At 34.9% G+C, this 9,450-nt stretch overlaps 1 long non-coding RNA gene across 1 annotated transcript; it reads right to left on the bottom strand.

Annotated features, from left to right (window-relative positions):
• Nucleotides 1-7,479: 7,479 nt before the first annotated feature.
• On the bottom strand, nucleotides 7,480-8,548 carry LOC113042159 (uncharacterized). Its single transcript, XR_003275545.1, has 3 exons — nucleotides 8,442-8,548; nucleotides 8,128-8,339; nucleotides 7,480-8,039 (listed from the first exon to the last, which is right to left on the bottom strand). It is a non-coding gene; the product is annotated as an uncharacterized LOC113042159 (long non-coding RNA).
• Between the last annotated feature and the right edge of the window lie 902 nt (nucleotides 8,549-9,450).

Below are 9,450 nucleotides of genomic sequence, written 5' to 3'. Positions count from 1 at the left end.
CAATTGCAGTGAAAATGTGTTTTTGTATCCAGGGCTTTAAACAATCCATTGAAGTAAAAAGTGTGACACCTAGCCCCAGTCCCATCATGCTGTTCAGTGTCAGTTGAGTTTACTTTTTTCTTTTAGCTTGACATCTTTACAATGTACAGTATAGTATGAAGTGTGTTTTTGATAAAACAAGTCTTACATACCCCTTTGCCTTTCAAAATGAGTGTTTTTTGACTACAAGAAATCTCACAGACGTTTGATGTGGTATTGAAAATAGAGGACACAGTGCAATCAATTTATCATTATCACTAGCAGTTCAATATTTCTTTCTATGTTTAGACTGGTATTAACAGCAACAAAGGCTTTTAAAAATATATAATTGTCCCTGCTTCCCTGAGGCAATGAGATAAAGTACAACCTTGTCGCATGCCGCGATTCAACTTTGCCATCCGTAAGAAGCAACAACACTTTAAAGTACATATATACATACATACATACATTCATACATACATATATACATTCATACATATATATATATATATATATATATATAGTTACATATACCTTGTTTACATTTGACCAGCTCCATTGAGGCCACAATTGACTGTTTTCTGTCCAGCCAATCACCCGTGTCCAATTAAACGACATGTCTCAGGAAAGTTGAGGAACATCTCAACTCCTTTCTTCTTAAGTGCTTTAAGCCAGTCATTCTCTCTGAGCTGTTATGCTCGGTGGACACCTGATTAATGTTATCCATACCATGTCCGAGCAGCAGGGAATGCTCACTGGACTCCACCTCCAAACACGGCTCCAGGAAGGACACAGGAGCTTAGGGGAGCAAGGCTTTGCCATGACAGACAGAACCAGAGTTAATGCATTTACTTATATCATCACACCTGATATGTCTGCAGACCACTACAGCAAAATACCATAAGACCTCCCGTACAAGAGCTGTTCATTTATTCAGCATCCTTGATCTTCAAATGAAATTGGAGTCTATTGATTTTTACTTGCTTGAATCCCTCATTGCACTTTTTTTTCATTCACTTAGACTGTAAGAATGTTTATAATACATATATTCCAATGAGTTTATGAATTTATTCATAAATCCCTCAAATTAAAATTCTCATTACTGCTACTGCAGTAGCTATTTTTCTAAATTGCTAAGCTTGTGAAATCTTTACATTGGAAATTGAAAAAGCTTTACTAGATGTTCCATATTTTATGAATTATAGGGTAAGACTGAGGAAGATGCCCCCTTAAGAACAATGTGCATTTACTTTTAAATTGTAACATATTTAGATACAAGTTAAACATGTGCAAGATGATGATTTAATATCTAATGGGGGTCACAGAAAAAAAAAAAAAAATAGAAACATTTGCAAATGTATTTGTTACAGGAAAAACTGTAAAATATTGAAAGTGGCTATTTTTGTGATAAGATGGTCCCCTGCCTGCTTAAACTAAACTTTTGCAGAATATATAAATGGCTTTTTATATAATACTTATAATTAAGTGTTATTAATGTAAAATACTAAATTAACAATTCAGTTTAATTATTTATTGACAAAGCACAATGACAAAGCAGAATCCCTGTAAAAGAGATCCATCTGAAGTGTAAATGTATTCTATGACTTATATACAGGCACATGGATATTTACATGCAGTGTTTAATATTTAATTGCTCATATTTTAATAGAAGATTAAAATGAATTAATTATGCAATAACAGCAACACTATGAATGGAAATGAAACTATAGACTCTAGGTTTTAATAAAAAAAAGCAAATATATCTTTGCAAAGAAAATTTAATTCATTAAAATACTGAATCCTACTAATTGCAGTAAGCCCATTAATTACATTTAAAAATAATACAACTAAAAACAACATGCCACTTGGGGCCTTATGTGCCAATCCTTAACTGTCTAATTGTATACTTCAAAAAAAAAAAAAAAAAAAAAAAATCCACAATTTGTAAAAAACATCTTACTGATCTTGCTCCGAATTTAATACCATAATATATTTTTCAGGTGGTTTGATGAGTGTTCATAATGAATCTTTGGGCCAGGGGTGTAGCACCAAATTCTAGGCCCTGTATACTCTCAATGTCAGTGGGCCCCCTACACATGCCATTGTACGATGCGGGTTAGCAAAATGAAAATTCAATTTTGAATGATTTTTTTTTTTATTATTTGAATATAAACAAGTATAAATAGTGTTTAAATCTATTGGGCCTACTTGTGCTCAAATACCTTTAAAACTTAGGCTGCATCGGGTTTGTGTACTAACATTTCAACCCGTTCTCATCAGTCTGCGTATAAATAACACGACTTTACACTTTCTATTTGCGTGTAATGCATACGCCAAATGCCATTTTTGCGTGCATATGACACGCCAATCCTTCCCATTAATTTCGGTCAAGTATAGGTCTCTGCAGGAAAGTAATGGGAGTTACGAGATCAAGGTGTTTTTACACTATGATACCTGATTAGTTGATGTAATAGTGACGTTAGGTTTAGGGGTGGGGTTGGGTAAGGGGGATCATTTAGATTGCATGATTCAGAAACACCCAGCAGTTTCAAAACACCCACATGGTGATAAACGCCCACTTTTGCTCTGCAGAGACCTAAGTCTCATTTCGGTGGAGAGCAGATGCGTCCAAATAACACGCATCATCTTCAGCGGCAGTGACGTCACCAGCGAGGCTCGTTCAGTTCACCTGATGCGCGTACACCTTCAAACAGGTAAGCAAGGGTAAATATATTTTTTTCTTCTTCTTTTTGTAATGATATCACGTGGTTAAGCGTATTGTTTTAATTATTTCAGTATTTCTGCATCACGTTAGACAGGGTCGTGTTTTTAAAGGGCAGTTTATGCTCAAATTATGGGTCAGTGGGCTGCTCAGCTAGCCTACTATTGTCATTAGCCTAAGCTAACCTGTACTGTTTATAGACCTGTTGCAGTTTTAAATAAATAATGATGTGACATATGGGTCTTCAGCTTTTAGACATGACTAATACAAGCACAACAAAGCACCCAACCCAATATCGCGTGATAATCGTGTTCGTGTAAAAAGTCCACACATTTAGCATATTTTTACAATACTAGCCTAACTTTTGCTTGACCACGTCATGTGTAGCCAATACACACACAGTAACTACAGCATATTTACCATGCTTCTCCTACTGTAACCGTAGTTTTACTCTGGACTTTGTATTTACTAACACACAATAACCACGACATTTACTATGGGTTTACCATAGTAACCATAGTTTTACTCTGGTATTTGTATTTACTAAAACACAATAACCACGACATTTACTATGGGTTTACCATAGTAACCATAGTTTTACTCTGGTATTTGTATTTACTAACACACAATAACCACGACATTTACTATGGGTTTACCATAGTAACCATAGTTTTACTCTGGTATTTGTATTTACTAACACACAATAACCACAACACTTACCAGGATTTTACAACAGTAACTGTGTTTTTACTCTACACTATTTGTAAAGCACAGAAACCACTAAGTTTGCCATGCCTTTAATATCTTTTTGTGATGTAATTGTAATTCAGTGTTTTTTCTGTCTTGCAGTTATGTCGGATTACATACTCCACAACAACCTGTAATCCAGCAGATCTTTAAAGAAGCCATCTCTTGTAAAATCTCTCTCTCTCTCTCTCGCTCTGCTAGAATTAACAGGGAACTTCAACTCCACGCTCCCAATGCTGATATTGAAGAAGCTGTCAAGGGGGCTGAACAAGTCCTTCAAAGGATCAACCCTTCACAGGTAATGTTGAAGACTCTTAGTTATAACTGATTTGCTTTAATGAACGCATCCTTATATTATGTGTTAATCAAATATTTTGGTCACAGATCATTTTAACACACTGTCTCAACATGTTTATATTTCAGGAAGGCCTGTCATGAGATTTGAATTTGACCATCTTGTGCATTTATGAAGAAGACCAAAAGCTGCAAAGGCAAACACTTCCAATGGTACGTCAGATACATTTTTCTCAGCATTTGATATTTCTTAAATTTTGGTTCACTTAGCCCATCAGGAAGAACACTCAACAAAGAGCATGTTGTAGTAGTAATAATTCATCCAATAATCATATTATATTGCACAAGAGTACTTGTACAAAATTCTACAACTTTTACTCCTACTGCTGTTATTGGCCATCACCACAGCTCCCATCAGATTGTGCCCATTGTAAGAGTGTTTATATCATGAAGTTTAAATGAAGTCCATTGTATTCTTTATTAATCTTTACAAATTGGTGCCGCCTCTTCCTGTTTCAACAGTACATGATATCTGTCCACACCTCATAGTCTGCCTTTCTTTCTATGGTGATGTTACTGAACACATCTGTCTTAGAAGCAAGAGAATGGAAATCCTAGTTTAACTTTTCAAGTGCTACAAATCAGATCTTCAATGAATTTGGGCAATCAGATCACTTAAAGTTGTTCACACAAAGACCAATAACTATAATGAGAAGTATTTTAGCATCCACACCAACAGACAATACTGTACAATTACTGCTATGCACACTGCAGTTACAGTATGTTGTATTCTGCCATTTGTTGTTGTCAGTGTTTTTGTTGTTCATCATGCGATAAATTATCTTTGTTTCTTCTTGCAGGATTTCTCACAGATTACTTAATCATTCTTCATCAGCTCTTCACAATATCAGCCCATTCAAAAGCTTCCAGATCTTCCTCTCTTGTGTGACACATCTGCTCTCAGTCCTTTACTGCCAACCTCCAGTCTTAGCATTTCTGCTTGTATTCATTTTTCCTCTACTTTCATCACTCCAATCTCTACTATAAGCACTCCTGTATATATATATATATATATATACACACATAATAATTATTATTATTATTAACCATTTATTTGTTTTGCATTTATTCACAATAGAATCAAACAGTGATTACAGGATATATATTTTTAAAGGTGATAATTGTAAAATATTGGAGCATTGTTCTTAATAATTTTTGCCTATTTGGTTGATAAAGGGAAGAAAACAATATATTTTCAACTGTAGCCTTGATTATTCTTTGGCATCTTTTGTCAGGATTTCTGTAAACAAATTCCCTTTTTATTTTTGAATATTAAACTTATGTTTTTTGAAGGGAGTTTCTGTTGCAATTTTGTTTGTTTGTTTTCACTTAGTTACCTCTATGCATTTTTTTTTATCAACTTTTCTTTTTTTTCATAGTGGAATAAACTGGAGAGAGACTGTTCTGGGCACTATGTTTATCTGCGAAAAGTTTGACATATCAATAAAAACTGTAAAATGACTAGACAATGAGTGATTGATGTCATGATGTTTTTTGTTTGTTTGTTTTCTATTCCTATAGTTCAACTGGTGGATCTAAGAATGTCAAGTTTTTAGGGTCCATTTCCATGAAACGTAGATGTGATAAATTGTTTACCTTTAATACACTATAAATACATTGTAAATATTACAGAAGGAAAATTGAGTAGTAGAAAAATATTGTGTTTAAATAATCTTCAGAGGTGTTTTTTAAGCAAATGAAACATTTTGACATTTATTTTTCACACAGTATATGCAAACTTTTAAAAAAAGTTTAAGTACTGTACACTAATATTAGTGTAAACAATGTAGCCTATTCAATACAATGGGAATCATTATACCTTCGTTAAAACACAAAACAAAAAAAAACACCTTTAATCAACGTATTTCTTGCTGCATCAGGGTAACTGCAGCTTCTGTCCATTCACCACAGGAACCCGGAAGCTCCCGGCATAAATGACCATATATGTACAAGTTAGTGTGACGCCTCTGCTCAACTGGGTTGCCATTGGCTTTGACGTTCCCTTGGCTCTCGCAGAACTCGCTGTGATTGGACTATCTTTTAACCCAAATTATATACCGCTTAATGTTGCAAAGTCCGTTTGACTGTAATTATTACGTCAGTAACACCTTCAGTTAACAATGCAGTGTTGCTATGTCGTGAGAAATTACCTCTTTACCGAAATCGTAACCCTTACCCTAAGCACAACTCCAATAAACTCCAAATACCAGCGCTAATATTACTCGCGTTCAAACGATAGAATGGCAGAGGCTTATGGGTAATGTAGTTTAAAATGTTTAATAATTAAAAAAATGGGAAAATGCAATCTTTTTTAACAAAGGGTCATCTAAACATGTTCATTGTGTAAACATTAATGATATATTTAAGAGGCAGGCTGAAATTCGATATTTTACTAAGTGCACTTTTTTAAACACCTTTATACCACCTTTCCATATATGTTTGAAAACTCTGTCCAACATTATTTAATTAGCATAGCATAAGTAGTTGTCCTGCCAATTTTTTCTTTGACACTATAATCAGACTTTGATTTACAGGCATTTGAAATTTACATTTTTTTTGCTCTTCTAGGGGACTCTACTGGGCCCTTGAAGATGGAAGGGCAGTAAAACATACACATACATTTTCTCATCATGGACTGTGCTGAGTCATAATTTTTAAGATTTTCTTTTCAACAAATTGACAATATGTAAGTTGTAAGTCATGTTTATCTTAGAATAAGAATAGAACCATAAAAATATACATCAGTGCCTATTTGGAATAGGCGCCAAATATTGAATTACATCAGATGCAAGGATACAGTATTGAAAGTAAACAAAGACACCAATTTAAACAACCTATACATACTGTGACACTTGATTGTACTTTCACAGTGTCAATGTGTCATTCAGTAAGACAAGGTACAGAGAGCGTGTAGTTTATAGTGCAAAGCCATACAATTCATGCAATGCAAAGAATCATAATATTAAGAGCTAATTTGTGTCTCTGTGTAAAATCCTCATATTTGTCCTCCTCGGGTACTAAACATCAGTAATGTGCATGCTCATCTTGCTTATTATACAGTACTGGATTCATGTTGATCTTTCCCTTGTCCATCACCTTCAGTTGTGCATGAAATTCCTGCAGCATTATAGTCCATGCAGTATCTTCTAATGCAGCTTTCAGCCTGCCCTTCATCTAACTGAATGTCATTAATGTAACCAAATGTTCATTTCTTAATTAAAACACATTTATCTATTGTTTACAAAATTAAATGGTGTATATACCAAACACCATTCTTAATATAGAATATTCACCCTACTTTATTATCCAACACCATGTGCAGTACTTTACTGGAGGATACAACATAAAGACAACTAAAGTAGTGTATTAAGACAAATGATATACAATTTTTAACAATATTAAAAATGGGTTATGTTAAAACCATGTTTTTCGAATCAGATGAAGCCATGCAAATGCATGTATGGTGAAATGTCTTGAGCCCCAAAGAATCACATCAAGTTTTTAGAGCTCTCCTGCTTTTCTTCCTCTTCTTGCTTGTCCATGTCCTGGACATATCATAATCTTCCATGTCATAATTTTTTTTTTGCAGTTCTTATGCAGCACCCTACAGCACAACTGATGAACAAAAGACATGTAACTAATTTAAATCAAATATCTTTATTGTCACAATACAATGAACACAAGTATACAGGTGATGAAAGTCTTGGGTGCAGACTGCAGCGTGACAGTATGGATGACAAATGAATTAATTCATGAATATATATGAAATACAAATTCTGAATATATATATGCAACACACATATATAAGGGACTCAATTCAGGTAGAGAACAATATATGTTAAAAATTATGCTATACAGAGAGCATGAATTGAAAACAATAATAATCACAGTACACATACATCTCTGCAGTGCAGCACGGTATGAATTAGTGCAAACAGAATGTCAGGGTGCATAATAATATTGAGTCCAGTCAGCGTAACTGATAAGAGTGCAGGGCATATGAGGTTGGTGGGGTGTGTATGGTTTTATTTGTATGAGTTCAGTTCAGTCTGATTGCCTGTGAAAGGAACTTGTCTCACTGTCTGCTGGTGTAGGTTCTGTGATAACGCATGCCTGATGGTAACAGTGAGAGCAATCCATGGCTCGGCTGGCTGGAGTCTCTGACGGTCCTCCTCACACTCCACCTGGTCTAGATGTCCTGGAGGGCCAAAACAAGTATTTAGGGTATGGTAAATCAATAAACAATATATAGTATTTTTATTTATAATTGTGGCACTGGACTTAACATTGATTCTTGTTGGGGATATTGGCCAAAGAATCCCACCACAACTAGCTCTCGTTGTTTAGCTGTGATGTTTACTTTTACAGGCCGTAACATCTGAGCTGTCGCAGTAGAGCGGTTTGTGAATGCAGTCTTCACAGCAGATAACTGATGGGTTCAGGTAGCAGTGATGCACTCGGTGGCCATTCAATTGATATCTTCATCAACTGGCTCCATCTTAATTCAAACAAACAGACAAAACAATAAGTCAGCAATAACAGCAATAACCATTCTAGAGTAATAGTGTTGGTGAATACAGTTGCAGGTGTCAGTACTCACCATATTCAGTCATTTCCTTTCCAAATCACAGAGATGATGCCACAGCTTATTTGCTCATTTTAGGAGCTATAAAAAAGATGTATATGTGAAAAACTATAACTGCGGACTTGAAAAGTCTTTTGAGAGATTAACATCAATGTTGTACCACACATAACTGCATTGAATTCAGACATACAAAATGGAAATGTGAAACTTTTCACCTTTCTGTCTTTTCTTTTGGGGCACAAGAAGTCCATGTTCATTCCTCATTTCTTTAGGACTGGTTTGACTGATTTTCTTTGCGTTTCTGGTCTTCAGCTGTAAACAAGAAAATATTTATTGACCCCATGTTTAATCATTATTGTTGTTTAAAAAATATAAATAAAGCAGATATAATTATATACTTCAAGCACAAGTTCCTTGGCAACTCTAGTAGGCTCCTGAGTTCATCTGTACACATCAGATTCAGCGTCTGAGAAAATGCCATCATGCAAACTCTCAGTTTCTGCCTTAACAACAGAGCATAAAAGAATGTGTGAGTGAGGGAGTACAGGATAAAGATGAAGTGAAAAAGGCAGAGAAAGGCAGAATTGTGTGTATAAATTTAACAGAATGAGAGGAACATTTAAGAGATTTAAGAGAACAGTACTGTCTGTTGGTGTGGATGCTAAAATACTTCTCATTATAGTTATTGGTCCTTTGTGTGAACAACTTTAAGTGATCTGATTAACCAAATTCATTGAAGATCTGATTTGTAGCACTTGAAAAGTTAAACTAGGATTTCCATTCTCTTGCTTCTAAGACAGATGTGTTCAGTAACATCACCATAGAAAGAAAGGCAGACTATGAGGTGTGGACAGATATCATGTACTGTTGAAACAGGAAGAGGCGGCACCAATTTGTAAAGATTAATAAAGAATACAATGGACTTCATTTAAACTTCATGATATAAACACTCTTACAATGGCACAATCTGATGGGAGCTGTGGTAATGGCCAATAACAGCAGTAGGAGTAAAAGTTGTAGAATT

This window comes from Carassius auratus, chromosome 3, assembly GCF_003368295.1.
Source record: "Carassius auratus strain Wakin chromosome 3, ASM336829v1, whole genome shotgun sequence".
NCBI classification, from domain to species: domain Eukaryota; kingdom Metazoa; phylum Chordata; class Actinopteri; order Cypriniformes; family Cyprinidae; genus Carassius; species Carassius auratus.
This window is presented reverse-complemented; position numbering and strand designations above follow the sequence as displayed.